This window comes from Petromyzon marinus, chromosome 53 (assembly GCF_048934315.1).
Source record: "Petromyzon marinus isolate PM22_M1 ecotype Great Lakes invasive population chromosome 53, UKy_Petmar_22M1.pri1.0, whole genome shotgun sequence".
NCBI classification, from domain to species: domain Eukaryota; kingdom Metazoa; phylum Chordata; class Hyperoartia; order Petromyzontiformes; family Petromyzontidae; genus Petromyzon; species Petromyzon marinus.
Genome location: NC_133719.1, coordinates 7,929,057 through 7,949,311, shown reverse-complemented (window position 1 = coordinate 7,949,311; position 20,255 = coordinate 7,929,057). Strand labels below are relative to the sequence as shown.

Sequence of the window (20,255 nt, the reverse complement as noted above, 5' to 3'; positions counted from 1 at the left end):
CTTGGCTGCGTTCCGTCGCTTGGCTGCCAATCCGTACATTTTTTTTTGACCGCAACCTCCGATGAGCGCGGTTGGCTACGCACGGTTCCGAAGGAAGTTCAACGTAATGCATACATACCACCGTCGGCCGTCATCCCTTTGTAGCCGTGACGTTGGTCCTGCCCAAGCGCCACTTCCTTAAACTCTCATTTGGGACCCTGGCACGTGGGGAGTTAGAGAGAAGATAAGTGACTTGGCATTCCCTCGCCTGTGTTTCTCTGTCCTGGGTCATCATCACAGCGTGCTCAGCATTGCCACCTAATTGACTTGGAGCTCCCCTGGGGCACCCAGATGCCCCATGGCCATTGTGTTGTTGTGGAGCCCAGCTCGTTATTGTCTCCATTTACGTTACTTGGCTCAAGAAAATAAGGCTGTGGGCATGCTTTCTGTGACGCGCTATCTTTCCGATCTTATTCCAATGCACAGCCAAAGGGTCTGCTTTTTGATCTGCCCGAGGGGTTAGAGTGGCAGGGTTTGTTTTCACGTTTTCCACCTCTGGTTTACACATCGAGTTACGGGTATTGTATGCGAGATAGGGCTGCCACCTGCCCTTGGTTTTCCCAGGATCGCCCCCACCTGTTGTGAGGATGATCCTGTGAGCTGCTGCCCCCCCCCCCACGTGGGAAATCTGTCAGTTTTTTTGAGACGTTGAGGCCCAGTGTTGGTCACCAGCTTAATGATTGATTAGATCAACAATAGGCTGTAAATTAGGATAATTATTTAATTCAGCAGAAACAAACATGGAGATGTATCGTCTGGTGAGTGTGGTATGTTGTTAATCATAAATGCACATGTGCAAGCCGATGTTTTTTTTGTATGATACAGATGCACATGTATCCTTGGGTTTTAGGCTAATCTTGAGAATGATGTAAGTTTATTTGGGTTTTAGGCTAATCTAGTGAATGATGTGAGTTCATTTTGGCTTCAGGCTAATCTAGTGAATGATGTGGGTTCATTTGGCAATAACAGTGCCTTAAAAGCTAAATATATAATAGCAGGGGCGGAACCACAGGGGGGCTGGGGGGGGGCTCAGCCCCCCCTGAAATTTTGGGAAAGTCGGTAATCGGGATGACCGGATATCCGGCTGCTGCAAAATGCTGGCTGCCACCTTGTGTGCTGCCCTGCAGGCTGCCACCTTGTGTGCTGCCCTGCAGGCTGTCACCTTGTGTGCTGCCCTGCAGGCTGCCACCTTGTGTGCTGCCCTGCAGGCTGCCACCTCGTGCTGCCCTGCAGGCTGTCACCTTGTGTGCTGCCCTGCAGGCTGCCACCTTGTGTGCTGCCCTGCAGGCTGCCACCTTGTGTGCTGCCCTGCAGGCTGCCACCTTGTGCTGCCACCTTGTGTGCTGCCCTGCAGGCTGTCACCTCGTGCTGCCCTGCAGGCTGCCACCTCGTGCTGCCCTGCAGGCTGCTTGAGCGGCAGCCTTTCGAACTTATCGAACTTATTAGCCACATCAGCGGCTCCGACCTATTAATAAACTCTGCGTTCAAGTCCAATAAAATTTGTTTTATACATTTGTGGCGCCCATTGGAAAACATAACCACTGGATATCTCACAATATTGAAGTCAGCCCCCCCCCCAAAGTCAAAATCCTGGCTCCGCCCCTGTATAATAGGTGACGTTTTGGTGAAGTGCAGTCTCCAACTTATTATTATGTACTCTATCTGCCCTCTTAATCCAAGTGCTATGAAGAAGGGCCAAAGCTCTAAAATATCCTGCCTGTTCTATATTTTTCCTTTTTTCCCAACACCATTTTATTGAACAAATGATTCCGGTACACACAGAAGGGGCATGTATGGGAATTAATGCCAGTTTAGACGTAATGCGAAGTACAATCATTATTACTACCAACGTTTTATATTTTTAACCTGTCTGCCATGTGTTTCGATAAATTCTACATCCCTGGTGTCCACTTCCTTAACTCGGATCACCCTCTCGGTGAAGTACGGAGCTGGGGGGGGGTTGAAGAGAAGGAAAAATATATATTTCCTTTTTAAGACCACAGTCGTATTAACAAATGACAGATTTTGTGTGCTTTTGCACTACTGCCAACGCAGCAGTATCACCCACTAATTGTGTTTTAAGTTAATTTGGGCTTTCATTTGAATGTCGCAAGTTCGTTCCTCGCCGGTTTTAACCAAACGGTGCACTTTTGTCTATCCGCAGAAATTAATGCGACGGACGACTGACTCAAACCGTTGCTTCCGTGCAGACTGACTCACCGGTGAGTGTGCACTGCTCCACGTTATTCAACTCTCATCATCATCAGCCGTCGTCTGTCTACAGGCCACATCGGTTACTGGGGTTGTTTGGCAAGATGTCACCGGTCCGGTCATCCTCGCAAGCAGCGGCTATTGGCTAGCGATCAACCCAAGATTGCGGTCACTGCATCGCGCAATTTCAGATGCGCGTTTACGGCCGTCTGGAACACTCTTCCCTCCGATATTAGGAAGCCCCTGCAGCGATTGCACTTTTAAATCATCGAGATTAACAGCGAATTTCTTTTAAACTGCTTTTCGTGTTTAGTTTGTTGCCCTCCCCCCCCCCACACCTCCGATAAGCACGGTTGGCGACGTACGGTGCAAAATATGATCAACGTACATAAATACACTGCGCTGGTCAGTTGCGGGTCGGGGAAGAGGGCAGCCATGCCTAGTTAAAATGTCACAGATGTTAGCTGTGGCCGGTAATTGAACTCGGCGGTTTTCCTGGTTCACAGCACAACCGTGCTAATCACTGTGCCACCACTTCTTTGTCAATTCACTGAACCAGTGTGGTGAGGTATAGTCACATAACCTTCCCCGTAATCGGCACGGCATCCAGCAGTGGATTTACAAATAAGGGCTCTACATATTCATAGTTCTTTCGGTAAATAATTTATATAGTTTTATATATATATTTTATTATTTTAGTGTTTCCCTTCAACGTGACTTTACCGAAAGAACTAAGAATATGAATTACTGCAGTCACGAAAGCTTTAAATCAAAATTTAAGGGCTCTACATGTATAATTAGACATTTGGATCGCTCTGATTCCCATGTTATTTAAAAAAAAAACGCTGTTTATCTGTTGATTGGCAGATGGTGGAATCTGGATAGTTGGTTATTGTGGTAACTTTTTTTAAAAAAGAAATGCCGATTTGGGTAAAAGCCATCCAAAGGAAGCACGGATACACGGACATGTGCGAACAGGATTTCCTGCTATTTTCCCCCCTCTCTTGTTTTTTTTAATGCCCCACATTCATACTTCAGCCATGTCAGGACCTGCTCAATGTTTCTCTGTGCGGTTGTATCACTCGAATGATCATCACCGATGCACAGGATGGGACACTGCAGAGTTCATGAGTTGGCGTGAAACTTTCCGACCTATTTTCTATATTCTTTTTCCGACCTTTGTCTCTGTGTTTCATTTCTAATCTCACCATTGACTTAATTTTTATTCCATTCTCCACAACGTTAACAAAACATTGCTATATTTATTTCACTGAATCGTGATTCGGGATCACAACAATTGATTGCATTGTGATGGGTCTGAATAATTTTAGCCTTTCTGTTTAAGTTCTAGGTTTATTTATTTAAAGTTTACATTTGTTTTTTCCCCCCCATTTTTTTTGTCGTGAATTATTTATTACCATCAAAGGAATGAGGAATAGAGTAGGCTACTCGCATGATTATGCACTTTAAACCATAAACTATTTTTTTTATTTTGCCAGGTAAGGCCCACTGAACAATGTAACTCTTTTTCGGAAACAACATGGCCACAAATGATAGCCCAACGAATGGGCTTATCACATGGAAATGTATCGCAGCCAAATACTCTCAACGCACGTTGATTCTAAATGTTTAGGGATAAAACCGGAGGACCCAGAGAAAAGTCTACGCGTCCACGCGGAGAGAGACAAACTCCAAATATACAGCAGCTGTCCGGATGAGGGTCGAACCGTCGACCTCCTGCATACCAGACGAGGGAGTCAACATCTCGCCACCACGGCGCCCTTTCCCATTTTATGTTCCGATTCCTTGGGGATCGGCCGCAGTCGAGACCGCAGCAGAGACGCTCGCTCCGGCGCAGAGAAACGCGGGGGAAATGGACAGGCTTGAAAAACTGGAATATTCGCCGCGAGGGTCACGACAGGCGACGGAATGCTCAGAGCGGGCTTCACGGAGAGGAGAAGAGCGACACGGGGCAGCACGCGAAATTGACTAAACAAGAGGCGAGTAATTAGAGACAAACCGACTGAGACTGGCGGTTAATATTGGCAGAAGCGGTCGGGGGAAGTGGAAGATGCCATAACCGTGCCGCTGACTTAATTTGAAATGAGCAGGCCATTGTGATACCGGCGTCGTGGTCCAAATTTGCCTAAAATAAAAAAAAATTACCGGTAAATGACTCGATTGGGATTTCACGTGGCAATCCTCGTCCCCCCTGAATGGCATATTGATGCCCCCTCACACGCCAGTCACCTTGTGCCCCACAGGGAAAGCTGCCACTGGGGGGGATGCCCTTTTAAAATGTTTTAGATGGGGTGTGAGTGGCTTTATCGCGTGTACAGTGCTTTTAGAAGCCCCGGCGACAAGGAGGGCGGCTATAAATAAATGACAACCTTATATTATTCAACTGGGTTTATCCGCATTGGAATGTTTGAGGAGCTCACAGAAACTCGAAAGATTTGGATAGAAACCTTGCTTATCATTTAATGTATTTGGCAGGATAAGGATACATTGTTTGGGGCATGTGGCCTGCATGTCCATCCACTTGTGCCAAGAGCGTCGTGTGCTTGTGTGTGTGTGTGCATTTACTTAGTGGGAGTTGAAGCTACAAACCTGGTGACCCGAGTTCAATTCCCGCTCACGGCCAACACCAGTGATTATTATCTCAACCAGTCCTGGGCCACCCCTAGGTCGACGCAGCCTCAAATTAGTACAAGCGAGACAAGCATTCGGGCGTGGTGTTGGCCACTCATCCCTTCGTGTGCTGTGCCGGCCTTCATAGATGCTCGCTAACAGCACTTGTCTCTACAGTCTGTTGAGGCTATATGGGGGGGTCTTTGTATTTACTTGAAGTGTACACACCTGTGGGCAGATCACCGTGAGTGTGCCCGATATTGCCGTATCTCAGAAGTGAAGCAGGGTTGAGCCTGGTTAGTACTTTGATGGAAGACTTGCCTGGGAATCATCAGCCTGGTAGGACTGAGCTACGAGGTGGCCATGAGGTGGCGACACAGCAAAGGATTCTTGAACACATCCGTGCGGAGCGTTGGGTGTTATCCACTCCGCGCGGGTGAGTTTCCTCACGGTGCATCCCTTTCCCTCTCACTGTCCACCCAGCAGTGTAATAGGTCCACCGCAGTTTGTCCATTGGCAGGCCGTTGAGTTGTGGGGTAAAGCATGGGCCTTCCCATATCCTTCTAAGAGGTCTGACCAGCATGGTAGAGGAGGCTTAAATACCAACGCGTGGGCTGTCTGGAATTCACTCCAGTGGAGAGCCCCCTCCTGCCAGCAGTGTTGTGAGCAAGCAACTGCACGGGGTGCGCATCTTTTACCTTTTTGTGTTTTTTTTTTTTTAAACGCGCCTCTGCTATGACTGACGCACTCGCAATCGCAATCGACCCCCAGGTCTGTGTGGCAAGCGGCATTGCCGATCGTCAGGAATCGTCGAGGCGGGGATGCTCACTGACGAGGGCTCTGCCCCCAATCGAACCGTCGTTCGCCATTCCTCGTGCCGCTGTCCCTCGCAGGGCCGAGCGGCGCTGTTCCGGCGTGTGGCCCAGGACAGTGTGTGGCCCTTGGGCAGGGAGACGGGGGGGGGGGCGGGGGCTTCTGTGCAGAGGCAATGAAGGGCGGAATTAGAGCCGACAGTGCCGGCGTTGCGCGTGCCACGGCCGCGAATGGCGGTGGCGTGTGGCCACACGCTGCCGGGTAACGACCGGCTCGGACACGAACGGACGCGACGTTGGGTCGTGCCGCGTTCGCCTTGCCGGCAAATCCTGCTTTCAAGCTGGATCGGCCGGGCTGATTTTTGTTATTGGGCAGGTATGTCCTTTGGTAGCGTTTGCGCGGTTGAACATTTCTTATCCAATTTGATGGGGTAGAGGGGGGGGAGATGGCTCTGTTTTCTCTGTTTATCTGTGAACGTGTTTCTACTTTTGTCTAAACGAAACTGCAAACTATTTTGTTTTACCGTGTAAGGCCCACTGAGCTATTTAGTTATTTTTTAGAAGCGACCTGGCCGCAAATTAAAGCTCAACAAAGTGTCTTATCATGTGCAAATGTATAGCAGCCACATTCTTAAACACATGTTTCTAAATGTGGAAGGGAAACTGGAGAAAAATCAACATCACAGGGAGAATATGCAAACTCCATATGTACACGGATTAGGGTTGAGATGGAACCCACGACCTCCTGTATACCAGGTGAGGTAGTTAACATCTCGCCACCGCGGCGCCCCTGAGTGGCAAAGTGTGAATAAATGTGAACTCAGGATGAATTTGCCACCATTTCTTAGTCACTCCTCTTATCTGTGAAGAAGCTTGGATAATAATAATTTACAGCCTTTTGTCAATTCACTACTGTATGAAGGCCCCCCCAATGCCATTTCGGTCATGCGGGTTGTTTGACGATTTTTTGCCGCGCTGGGCACTGTGGGTTGGCCGAACGGGCGGCCTGGGATCAGTTCGGATGTGACTCGCCACCGATGTCAGATGAAATTAATTCTCCTGTTCACGATGCATGCATTGAATCGTGTGGGGGACAATACATTATTTGTGATTGCTGTACGTTTTGTGTCTTGCGTTTTAGTGATCTTTGCAGGCATTAGAGACACTGCATGCACAACAGTAGGCTTTAGTGTATATTCGATTTTTTCAAGAAGAAATATAAAATTACATTTCAAACGTATGCTTTCTCGATTTATGTAGTTTAACATTCCAAACAATGTGGAGAGATGCTTTTCCAGACTTACAATAAGAGAAAGTAGAGCACATGGATCAGAGAACACATTCAAATCGGAGTGAATCATATTCATCGTTATAAAAAGTTAAGTGGGCTTAGGCAGTGCAACTTGCCAGAAGGGATGATTGCCGATGGACAAGATTAGTGACGGATTGTTTGAATGTATGTTGAACATCTTTCGCACCAGACGTACGTGGCTAACCACGCTGATCAAAGGTGCGGGAAGGAGAGGACACGTCGAACCGAACAGCCACCATAGAGATCGAGTGATGTGGTTACTTCATGTGCCAGAGTTAGATTGCGGCTATTAGCATTGCACACCTGCAAGGTATATGTGGTGGCGAAATGTTAACTACCTCGTCTGGTATGCAGGAGGTCGTGGGATCGACCCTGACCCTGACGCCTGCTGTATATTTGGAGTTTGCGTGTCTCTCTCCGTGGTCGCATGGATTTTTCCCTGGGTCCTCTGGTTTTTCCCTCCACATTTTAAAACGTGCATTTAGAGTGTTTGGCTGCTATAAATTTCCACATGATAGGCCATTTCGTTAAGCTATCGTTTGTGGCCAGGTTGCTTCTTTTTTTATTGCAACGGTCTGACGAGACCTTCAGTCAATCGATTGATGATAATAATCGCGGTGATGAAATTTAGAAGAAAATTTGTCAATAAAATAAAAATCACCGTTTATGTATTTGGCTGCGTGTAAGCACGCATCCACACGTAACGGTGCAATATATATTAAAAAAAATCACTTTGTGTTGCGTTTCCGCCGAGAGTATTTTTAGATTCTGATATTTGTATTGGCCTTGGCGCAGGATGATTTGCAAGCTGTGTGCGGGTTCTTAAGGGGGGAGAGGTTGCTTGGGCTAATGGTGTTTTCATGGCCACGTCACTGTGCGCGGAATAGAGGCCGACTCTCACGCACAGATCAATAGCCCCTTCTGATCGTGCTACAGTGCAAAATAAATAACGTCTCCTTCCAATAGGAGCCCATCTCTTCACATCAAAAAATAAATGAAAGCATTTTTTTTTACGCAAACGCATGAAGTGGCACGGACTTCTGGGAGTGCATCTTATCAGCAGCTTCGATTCACGACAAGTTTATAACTGCTTTCAGCATTTGGTGTGTCATTTGCACGGACAGGCTTGCCTGAACCAATGCTGGTCAACTGCCCCAAGGTATATAGACAAGGAAGCTTTATGAATGAAATGGATCATGGTTGAACAGAAAAATCGTATAATACATGATGTGTAACAATCATTGAAAGTCGCTGTGTAGAATGTTCATAACAAAATAAACTGCCTCCAGCTGGGTTGAAGCTTGGGCGAAGGAATGCCCTGTTTAATGTCAGCGTATGGAACATTCAAATGAACATGCCAATTGGATGGATATTCAGTAGTTGACCTAATCGGATGAAGCGTCACTTGTTCGTTTGGATGCGCAGATTCCGCTGGGCCATGTGCTGTTAGCGAGCACCTATTAAGGCCTGACCACAAATGTCTGTCCAATGCTGATTTTTTTAAATACTCCACCAGATACCTATTTAATCCTCAGTCTAGAGGAGGTCTAAGACCAGCTCGGATATCACTTGATGCTGAAGTTGGCTGTGGCCGGGAATTGAACTTAAGCTTTACCGGCTTCATATTAAAGTGTGCAAACCAATTTTCCGTCATTGTAACCAAATGTAAGGCCAAGGTAGAGGTCCTATGTCGTCGCTTTAACTTCGACTTGTGGCCACCTCAATGTTTGTACCCAATGACGTTGATGTTTGTACCCAATGACAGATGTTCTCTAGGCCAATTTACTCTGAAAAGAGACCTTTTTCAGTCTGAGACATCCTGGCGTGTAGGGGCACGCTATCACAAAAACATTATTATTTCATTATCACCTTTATGTCCGTAGTCTGAACTGGGGGGGGGGGAATGTTGGCATCACGGTGGGCCACCCCTCCATCTTATGTTTGTGCCGTGGCGAAACTTAATTGCTTGACAACTAGGACCCCCATAGCTTAAGGGGAGGGTCTTGACCTGTCGGTTCAGAAAGCTTTCACCAGCATTGATTCAAGCGCGTCCGACTTCTGCCAATGAGGCACAATGTGTCGAAACCCGGCCGGAGTTTTGCTTGCATTGAAACGGTGCTGCTTAACTTACGCGCTCCCAGAAGGCCGTGCGGCTGATGGGTTGTGTAATATTTTAATTTTTTTTTATTTTTAATGTGGAGAGATGGATATGTGATGGAGACGAAATAATACAATGGTTCATTCATCTATACTCTTTGGTTCTTTCGGTATAGTAACGTAGGTATAAAAATTATGAAATAAAATAGAACAAGAAATAATATATCACGACGTTTCGATCGCAACACAAGCGGTCGTCCCCTGTGTTGCGATCGAAAGGTCGTGATGTATCATGTCTTGCTCTATTTTATTTTATTATCTTTCTACCTACGTGACTTTACCGAAAGAACCAAAGAGTATGGATTCCTGCAGTCACGAAAGCTTCAAATCAAGATTATTCATTCATCTATATTGATTATAATGTCCATGATACAATAATGCGAAAGTCGATTATTTTCAATTTTTATACGCCGTATATAATTGGTTCAGGTTATCCCCTGCAGTCTTTAGAGGCGCTGCGTTCACCATTATGCATTTTATTTACATTTTTGCATTCAATAAAACTTTTCAACGATGCAAGCACAGGACACCAGAATGTGTGTGTGTGTGTACACGGGAATCTGCATAGCCGGTATTCGTGCACGGTCCTAGACGAAGCCCTGGTTGTGATCCCAGACAGGAAAGAGAAGCAGAGGGAAGAGAAAGCAAAACGAACAGGGGTGGAAGGAGAGAGTGACTGGCGTCAATTACACAGCGGGGTTGAAAGGATCAAGGCGGCAACGAATCAACAAACGGGGAACTCACCATTTGCCACAGTGTAGATTCTCGTGTTGAATCGTAAGCCCCCCCCCCCACCACCCCGAATCGTGACAATTCATTGACTCTTTGTATACGCAGTTGGTGAATTGTTCCTATCGCTGTGCCCCTGGTGGTGTACATGTCGCCTGGCAAAGGGGAACGAGTGCCCGATGCTTGCGTGGTGCCGATGTGCACACCCGTGCTTCCGAGTCGCTCACGTCGCTGCACCGCTCCGTTCCACCGTGCGCGGTGGTCATGGTGTGTGGGGGGGGGGGGGTGGCAGGGGGAGGCATTGCAATCAAAAGGTGGTGGATCGAGCAGTGTGTGAGCCGCTTGGGTGGGGGGGGGGGGGGTTTGAGTGCCTCCTTAATGCTCGACACGGTCGCTCTCACATCGGCGGTGGGACAGATGGGGGGGGGGTGGTGGGGGGGGGGGCAGCCGTTCCGCAGGAGTTTGGAATCGGGCAGCGATGAGATCGGCGAGCAGTGAAGGGGGATGTGACGCGTTCCGTTTGTTCCCCTGTGCACGGCCTTCATGGTTGTCATTTGGCCCGCGGTCGTAATGGCTTTGCCGGCTGTTGCTGCCGTCGAGTGCTCCACTCCGTGCCTCAAAGCGGCTGTGATTTGCAATAATCTTTGACATTCAAAGAGCGGGGAGCTGCCACCGTGGTGTGACCGGTTAGCACACTTAACTTGGCAATCCGAAGCTTGTCGGTTCCATTCCATGCCGGTGTCCTCCATCACCGCGTGGCCCATCTGTGCCAGCGCCTGGCTTGGTGACGACTGGGCGGCGCTACCGCGGGGAGTCGTTGGCACGCGTGGTGCTTGTGCGACCTGTGGTGTGTCCCCCTGGCAAATGAGCAGATGCATCCAGTCAACTCGCTCTCTTGGGGCGAGTCCTCGACGGTGGAGCCGGCGAATGTGGTGCGTGGGAGGCCTGCGTCATGCTTCAGCCTCGCATTAATTAGAATGCTTCTTTGGTGCCGTATCCCCTCCCCCCCCTCCGCCCCTTAATGTGCTGGGGTACTGCATATGGTGGGAGTATGTGCGAGTGTTTGTGCATTCCTCCTCGTGCGTCTCTGCGCGCTTTAGCGTGCACAGGGTTTATTGAGTGTACATCTGCGCACACGTATGCGTGTTAAATGTGGGAGTGTAAGCGCTTGGTGTGGGGAGCGGTGGTGTAGCGGTCAGTGCGCTGCCGCTGTGAGTACGGTGACCCGGGTTTGAAATCCGCTCGCAGCCAACGTCGGTGACGAATATCTGAACTGGCCCTGGGCCTTGCAGTCGGTAGAATGAACCTTACATGAGTACTCGGTGCGGTCTGCAGACATTGGCACCGGGGTGTTGTGCTGGCCACCCACCGCCCCCGCCCCCCCCACCCCCTTCATGCACCGTGCCGGCCTTCATAGGTGCTCTGTTACATCGCCTATTCACGAGGCTCAATGTCTCACCCCGACTGCTTGCGAGGCATGTGCGTCCGCACGTTCAACGTACATTTGCGTGAATGCGTGCCGTTTGCGTGCGAGCGAGCGAGCGAGGGTGCGTGCAATGCAGCAGCGTGGTCATGTGCATCTGCATGTTAATGTGCCGGCCGGGACAAAGGAATACAATCCCGGGTCGCACACACGTCGGCGAGCTTCTTTCGTGCAAATAACCCTTTTAAAAATAACACAACGGTCTACGTTTTATATGGTGGGGGGGGGGAAAAAAAAAAGAAGCAATTTCCGTGAACGCAAAACGTGCGTTTTTAAAAGGCAAAGAGATGCTGTCGCTTTGCTCAACGTGGGAAAAAAAACGTCGTTTTGCGATGGCTTTTATTCACGAGTCCGCGGATTTTTTTAGTTTTTTTGGCCAGCGGCAGTGCCGGGGCGAAGGGATGCAGGGGTTGTGCGAGTGTAGGAGGGGGGGGGGGTAAGTGGTGGCGCTAATCTAATCCCTGCTTCCCCCTACGGGAGAAAGGAACACCGGCCTCCCCACAACAGATGTTTCTCAGTGAGCGGAGCGGACTCGGAGAGAAGAGGCTCACGAGACCCCCAGGATTGTTCACTTTGTATTGTGCTCGGCTCTCTTTCTTTGTTCCCCCGCTCTGCTTTATTAAAATCCGAAAACCTTCGGCCGCCGCTGAAAGCCATTGCGCAACGGTTGCCGCTCCGTTGAGGATGTTTCTGACGGTCCGATATGTTTAATACGTAGGTGTGATGAGGTTGAACTTCTAAGCGAACCATCCGCATTATTCACTCGCTTGCGCGGTACATTGAACTCTGCTTTAATCTTTCGAGTTGCTTTTCTCTCCTATATATTCCGCAGCCGCTTTTTTTGCAGGCGTTATCGTCTTGAATGGAATTTGTTTTTGCTAATAAAATGCTACGTACTAGTCCATCCAAAGCTGTGCCACGTCTCAAGACTGTACGGGAACGGTGGGCTTCCCTGCGTTGGCAGTGGGGCACGAGCACAAATAATGAGATGGACGCGACACATTCTTCAAATAACTCCGCGGCCTTAAAATGAGAAATATACACGAACAAGGCGCCGTTTAGGGAAATGGTGCTATATGAAGCACCGTTGCGCAGAATGTCGGCTGTTATAATATATATTTATTTTAAGGAAATGTTATTGATGAATGTATTTTTTTTCTTTTTCTCGATAGGCGGCCAGTCACGGGCAGAGGAGGGGAAGGTCTTGAGCCTAGACTTGAACAGGTGCATTGAGCCACCAGCATGGATGGCTGACTATTGTGGGAGCAGGGGTTGAAGGTCAATAATAAAATATATATTTTTACTTACGATTCGGGGCACACGGTGATGAATTTGTCCGTATCATTGGCCTTGCTTTGCATACAGTACGCTCAATTGGCCTAATTTCGCACCTCCGATGAGCATGGTTGTCTGTGCGGTGAGAAAGAAGTTCAAGATACACGCACAATAAACCCATGAGTTTAAACTACTTAGCAGTATCCGATTCCGCTTCTGTAACTCAATGAATGGCTAGAGCGCTCTGCCGTGGTGCTACGAGGCGGGTCGCCAGTTGTTATTGAACGGTGTGTGAGGTCGTGTTGTCACGAACCCGCTGAGCCAATGAGGGCTACGCGTTGTGTCCACGAACCGCGAGTTCACCGGAAGGTGCGGAGCCGGAGCCTCTGATTGGCTGGATTTTTACACACCCACCTAACATCAGCGAGGCGCTCTGGGCTAACAGGTCGTTCAATAGATAAGCACTCTGCCCATCGAACACACTCCCGGTGTACATTAATGCACGCAAAAGTTTGGAAGTAAGATGAAACGATTACGTTTTGCAAGAATGTTAAACCCTTTTGCATGAGTATTATGGTGTGTAATATATTCCCACTGAAGCAATTTTGATAATTTTTTTGGTCACTTGATCAATTCTGACCAAACTGCAGTGGAAATGAACACGCGTACGGACGGCGCACCGAGCAATTCCCGCGGGCATCGTTATCGGTCGGGATCGGTCGATCTCGCCATCGGTTAGCCAAATATATTTTTTGGGAATTCTTCAATGGATGACGCAGATGTTAAAATCTCCGATATTCGCGAATTGGGAGATTCCGAACATGGTAATTTCTTGCCACCACGTAGACATTCGTTTGTTCGCCAGGGGAACCTGATTCGTTTGAATGGAGAAGGCAATCTCCATTGCAATGAATGGGGGGTTCTCTGGGTGATCTAAATGCAGCGATCGCCTTTTACATAAATGGGATTCTTCAGCAGCCTAAGATGTACCCATAGAAGCCGTTATTAATTTTTTTGCAGACTCCCGGATCTCTATTGAAACTCATGGGTTTTCTAGTGATGGCTCCGCACATCGCCACCAGATGGTAACGCTTTGGCAATTCCCCATAGGAAATGCCAGCGATTGCTCCAAATGACCTAATTCCAAAATACACATCATGATTCTGGGCTGAGAATCATGGGAATCGCCAAATAACAACAATTATGCATGTAAACCCACACACATACACCACTTAAACCCACACACAACACATAAGCACATACAGACGCACCACATGAACCTACAAAAATTACAGCCAATGCAATTTGTCACTCTTGTTCTATGCTGCCAATGGGTGACCCTAACCCATGCAACTGCCCCTTCTGTCCTTTACGTGACTTTACGTGTATTTGAAACTCAGCAGAGTACAGAACACTGTTTGGGAAAATAATCCAACATTTGGTACGTGCAGTCCCTTAACGATGATTGTCGAGCTGGTCTTTGAAAAAAGACTAAAACTAATGAATGAACATTGTTTTTAAAAAAACGATGAAAAGCACTTAAGTGTTTTCTGTGAGAATAAAAAGTTTAAAGTTGATTGCAAAACCCACTCACGTGATGCTCCATTAACCCCATGCTACGAGTTTTGATCTCGGGGCAGTAAATGAAACAGTGTTGACATCCGTTGATAATAAAGTCCGGTTTCTCCCCGCCGAGTCTTGCTAAAGGCAGACACCGACGGTTCCAAGTCAGTGCTTATTGTTGCCCCGTGACGTACGTCAGAGTTTATATTTGTGCCATGGTAGAAGCTGCTGTTCCTGTTTTCTCGCGCTCAGCTGTGTGCCACAGATAAGTGTGTTCCGCTGAGACCTGAAGCGCTATGTATCGTGGCTGCGGCGCCCCGCCTGTCTCCTGGATCCAGGGGTGAGGTGGCTATCCTGAAAGAGTTTTGACCTCTGGTTCAGCCACCACGGTGGTCATTTTGGTGGCCGGGGCGACTCTTTCACGCGAGGCCCCCCTCCTCCATCCCTGAAGTTTTGAAATATCGGGGCCAAGAGGATCCGGGGTACAGGCGGGTGTGCCACAGTGGCTTTAAAAGCATTATATTTAGAGTTTGCATGTTCTCCTTGTGGTGGATTCTTACTCCGGGTCCCCTGGGTTTCCCCTCCACATTCAGAAACATGCGTTTAGACCGTTTAGTTTATTTTGCGGCTATAAATGTCCAAATGATGAACCATGTTGAGCTATCATTTAGTTGTTGTATTTGTTGGTGTTTGGGTTATTTGTTGACCTTTCTTGTACTTGGCACTACTGTCGTGCTTTTATAACTGTGTTTGTTGTTGTAACGCTCTTACCCTGTGCCCCCTACTGGACATTTGTGAAAAAAGAGCTTTGTAGCCCATCGGATTCCTCCAGGATAAATATTTTGATTTCGGTTCGAACGGTTGGCTACGCACGGTGCGAAAGAAGTTCAATATGCATACACGCATGACACCTAGGTTTACTCGACGACAACCGGTAACCATTTTCAGAATTGGTTATCCCGGTTCAGAACATCTGGGAGCCGGTAACCGATTCCAGTGAAATGTTATAAACGAATGCAGAAATGGGCACGCGCCAGCGTACAAAACCGCACGGCGGCCTAAGTTCACTTGCTGTTGATTCTTAGTTCAAAGGTGAAGGTGCAATCCTGCGGTTGTTTGCCTCCACACACGTCACTGCTGGGTTGCTGATGGGGAAGGGCCTCTACCAGAGGGAGCCCCCCAAGAGGGTATTTGGTCTACTCTTCCATGCTGGTGCCCAGAATGCAATTTTCACAGGTGGTGAACGTCTCGCTTTTGCAGGGCTTGTGGGAAAGTAACCCCCCCCCCACCTTGTATAGATAGAGGAGGTTACTGTAACGTCTCATGCGACGTCTCATTCCACGGGGCGTTTTCTGTCACGGGTAGATGTACTGCTGTGCGAGCACTCTGCTTAGATACTTGGATTCATAACGTCACGCGGCTACAATTGGATTACATTCAGGGCAAAAGAGAGGAAATCTCCAATTGAACCTCGCTGGGAGTCGCACTCGGGATTATGAGGTTCGTAAGGCAGTGTGGGGAGGTTGGGTATTGATACAAGAACCAAACCTTCGCGCTCTCTCGGCCGATTTAGCCCAACCGGGGTCCTTAGTGTAGAATGTACGATTGCCAATCCAATGGAGATCAAAGTGGTTATAATTTCTGAGTGCTGCTCTTGCCAAACTTTCCTTATGCTGTGGCTAAATCGTCATTGCTAATGGCACGTCCCCCATTATAATCTATTTGCCAAGCACGTGCTAATTATCTTCTTTTTCTTACGGTTGTTGTTCCCACATTTCTACGTGCTTGGCAACCCGGGCTCTCTCCTTCACTTGTGTCTGTGAAAGGGCTCATCCCTTGCTGTCACCCGAGCCACTCTTTATATTATTCATATTATTCCTCCAATCCCATCTTTGGTCTTTCCTAGTCCATTCCTACCTCTAATCTGTCTGTGTTACGAGCTCTGTTGTAGGTGTTCGTGTATCCTTTATTTAGCCTGGAGATTAAATAAACACACATAAATGAAACAACATGATCTCTTTTGTCAGGGTGACCTTGGTATGATGTTTCTTTTGTTACGTCGCACCAAATGGCCATGCTGTCTCGGTGTGCTTATTATGGCTTGATACATGGAATTAATTGGTACTTCACTGCAGAAACAATGATGCCAAAAAATAAAAAAACACGTGTTTTATAAAGCAACAAGCACCGCTGTCCATGCATTGCGTTTTTCTTTTCGGGGCTTGCGGTCGGCAGAATCCGTGTGCGGGATTGGGATTTCCGGAGCAGCCTGAGCTTGTATGGGACCAGCTGAAGGTTGGCACCGAATTTGTTTGAATTCTTTCGCGCTTTGCAAATCATCACGTAAATCACCGCGGTGGCAGCTTCATGAAAACGACAAAACGTCGGCGGCAGTGGCCCCCAGACCCAGGAGGAGGATTATGAGGCAGTGGTGGACGCATTTTCACACGTTTTAATCTATTGCAACAGCGCGGCCGTTGGTGCAAAAAAATAACAAACCCAGCGGGCCGTAAAAATTGAGACAACTGTAGCTGCCCCCTGGCTTTTGCAGTCCCATCACATTTATAAACACAGGAACACGGCCAGAAATGCAAAAGTACAATTCCATTGTGACAGCACTTACCAACCGTGCATTTTAGTCGTTCCATAGTTTTGCGGTGGCTCGGTTTTTGGTACCCACGAGCGTTGGGGTGATTGCACCCCATGATCCCCCCCCCCCCCCCCCCCCCCCGGGATTCTTTGTAGCGTATCGATCGCGTGGTTCGGGAGTGGTTTCGTCACCCGATTGTGGTCTTGGGAACTACTTTCCGTTGCGGGCGAATCGCCGTCGTTGTGTGCGTGACGAGAAAATATAAAATTGGGTCATGAGATTATACGATGCCTTGCGTGCGTGGAACGCAAATTGCATCTTGCAGCCGAAGTATCTCAGCTGTCGCCTCCTATCCATTTTAATTCCACATATTGAGTCACTTATTGGAAGTTTTGCATGTAAATGTTTTGGAAATTTGCAATGCGGGCGACTATAGCAACAGTCCCATGTGTATTAATTTGTTTAGCCAGTGTTGTGGGTGGCCGGGTGTCTGGGGAAGTGGTTATTATATTCGAGTTTTAGAGCGTTGGACGTTGTACAATACGTTTGTGTTAAATGCATAGCCGAGGGGGTTTTTGTGTTTGCTTTTCCATGTATGGTTTATACTGTATGTGTGTTGTCTGTCTTTGTATATAATGTTGTTGTTTTCTGCACTGCGGTGTGTTTTATATTTATTGTTATGATTGTTACCATTTTAGTCCATCAAACCTGCCTACCCGCGTTCGAACCCCAGTTCCGGCTGATGTCTGTGGTGAGTGATATCTGAACCGGTTTTGGGCCCCCCCCCCTCAACCCCCCCTCAACCCCCCCCCACTCCCCTGCCTCCGCAACGACCCGCTTCAGTCGGTTGACCGCTCTGGTAAAGTATGATCAGATAACAACCGGACGACGCGCATTGTCGTGCGGGGGGAGGCTCTTATCCAACAGCGGATTGACAGAAGGGCTGCCCGTACGTGGACACGTGCTGCACATGGTGGGGATTATGCCGGTGTGCAAGTTGGGGGTGAAACTTCGGAGCTGTGCGAGGTGAAACCCAGCGTTTGGCGTGGGTCAGTCAGGTGTTGACATTAAGCTTATCGGAAAATGAGTGCCCATCAGCTGTGAGCCATGACTCCTGTGGATATGTTGTCACCTGTGTTGGGAGGAAGTGAGAATTTAGTTTGAGGCTAGTAGAGGACTTTCCGTAGTCGTGTGCTTAATGACCTTTAAGCAAATCGACCAGAATTGCTCGCCACTGTTAATTTTTTCCCAACCAGGTAAGGCTCACTGAGCTGTATAGCTCTTCTTCAGAAGCGACCTGGCCACAATTGATAGCTCAACGAAGTGGCTTATCACGTGGAAATTTATAGCAGCCAAATTCTATAAACGCGTGTTTATAGATGTGGAGGGAAAAAAGCGGAAGACCCGAAGATAAATCCATGCAACCACGGCGAGAACATGAAAGCTAATGTCAACCGTGGCCTGGAATTGAACTCTGATTTTGCCGGGCGCACGGCTGCAGTGAGCTAACCACTGGGCCACTGCTGCGCTCTCCACGTGGTTGCAGCGTTGTCTGAATTTTGCTGTGGCTGTTGTGCCACTGCAATGTCCGTGCAGCGTGCACCCATGTGGAACTAGAAATACAGTAAATACAAAATCTTAATGCCTGCCAGGATCTTACTTTGGGATGTCAGCTTGGATTTGGCATGGACAGCAATTGATTTTTTTAACTCAAAGTTTGATGTCTAGGATTTGATTTTATGTCTTATTCTGTAAAAGCTCCCATTCTCTCTCTCTCTCTCCCTAGCCCCCAGCCATTTCAGTTGTGAGTGGAGAGGCTAGACGACATTCAAATGTTAGACTCTCCGTAAATGATGAGCAAAACCCATCCATCGCAACAGGAAACTCCTGCCGGCTGGAAACAAATAGATTCAACAGCACGCAAAGGAGCTTGCTTACAAAACAGCAGATAGGCAACGACTCTCGTCCACGTGCCTCGTGTGCTTGTCACGTGACCACCGCGAAGCATGCACAGCGCTCTCAGCCTTGTCTCGACCACCCAGCTCCAAGTAGCTGAATGTGTGTGGCCGTATCATTCTTTAGGCCACTAACTGTAGAAGAGTTGAAAATGTGGCCATGCCAACAGGAGAGACGGAACTTCGAAGGCTTTTGTGGTTACCGTATTTATTTTCTTAAAAAAAGACAGTTGTCCTCGAGTATCATATGTATTTTGATTTAAAGCTTTCGTGACTGCAGGGATTCATATTCTTGGTTTTTTCGGTAAAGTCGCGTAGAAGGGAAACAATAAAATAATAAAAATTTAAAACAATAAAATAGTTTTATTGTTTCCCTTCTACGTGACTTTACCGAAAGAACCAAGAATATCATATGTATGTATGTCGAACGTCTTTCGCACCTTACATAGCCATCCGCGCTAATCGGAGGTGCGGGGGAAGGACAACAAACCAAACACAAAAAGCAGTTCAAAAGAAATGAGTTTGCAATCTAGATGATTTAAAAGTGCACAGCTTCAGTGGCTACCGTGTGTCAAATCTGCCTTGTGCTCGCGAACACGGTCCGAGACGACATGACGTTTCGTTTCCCCAATGTAACAATCACCACAGGTGCAACTTAGTTTGTAGACTCCAGGACATTGCTGGCACCGTCTCACATTGACAAGCTAATCTCTCACATTTACGTACAAATTCCTTCTCGAGCTCTGCACACTTACCCTTGGATGGAGCCCACCAAAATCCGATGTAAACTCTTGTTGCAGCAGCTCTTTCTCCTATGTCAGCAGTTCTCCAGCTGTATCTGTTCCACCTGATGACGGACGCTTGTGTTGCGATTGAAACGTCGTGATTTATTTTATTTTATACCTACGTGACTTTACCGGAAGAACCAAAGAGTGTGCTGTTGTTGTTGTCGTGCCGCTAGCTGTTTCCGTGCAGAGTGTTCGCTCACCTCAGAGTTAGGCGTTTGTCTGTGAATTACAGTGCACGATAAAAATTGCATTAATGTTGCTATTTCTGCATCTGTACCAAGTCTGTCTTCTGCTGTATTCCTGCCATAGGTTGCATTCGGTGTAAGAAAAGAGCTGCAATTTTAACACGTTAAATATGTAGTGTAAGAACTGCCCTACCATTTACAAGGGCTCATGCCAACAACAGCCATCGGGCATTTACTAATTAAAGGGAAGTGTTTAAACACTAGTAGCATAATGATGCATTGATTTATTGATTAGAATCACAATTTTTTCCCCCCGCTCACGATCCATGCAAATTATATGCTAATGTACATACATTTAGGCAAATGGTACCGAGATGACGGATGATTACAAATGAGATGTACGATACAAATCAATGTGAACAAAAAAAACGGGCATTATAAATATACTAGGACAGTCTTATACTGTATACACGGGAAATACAACATCAACGAGGGACGGCGTAAATGAGACCCGCATTACCGACG

At 47.7% G+C, this 20,255-nt stretch overlaps 1 protein-coding gene across 7 annotated transcripts in view; it reads left to right on the top strand.

The window, feature by feature from the left end:
- LOC116953868 (disheveled-associated activator of morphogenesis 2-like) overlaps window positions 1-20,255 on the top strand; it is a 120,564-nt gene that overhangs the window by 17,809 nt on the left and 82,500 nt on the right. For all 7 annotated transcript variants that reach the window (XM_032974152.2, XM_076051969.1, XM_076051970.1 and 4 more), the window contains one exon: window positions 2,204-2,261. The gene's annotated coding sequence lies outside the window, so the exon portion shown is untranslated. The remainder of the gene's footprint in view (window positions 1-2,203; window positions 2,262-20,255) is intronic.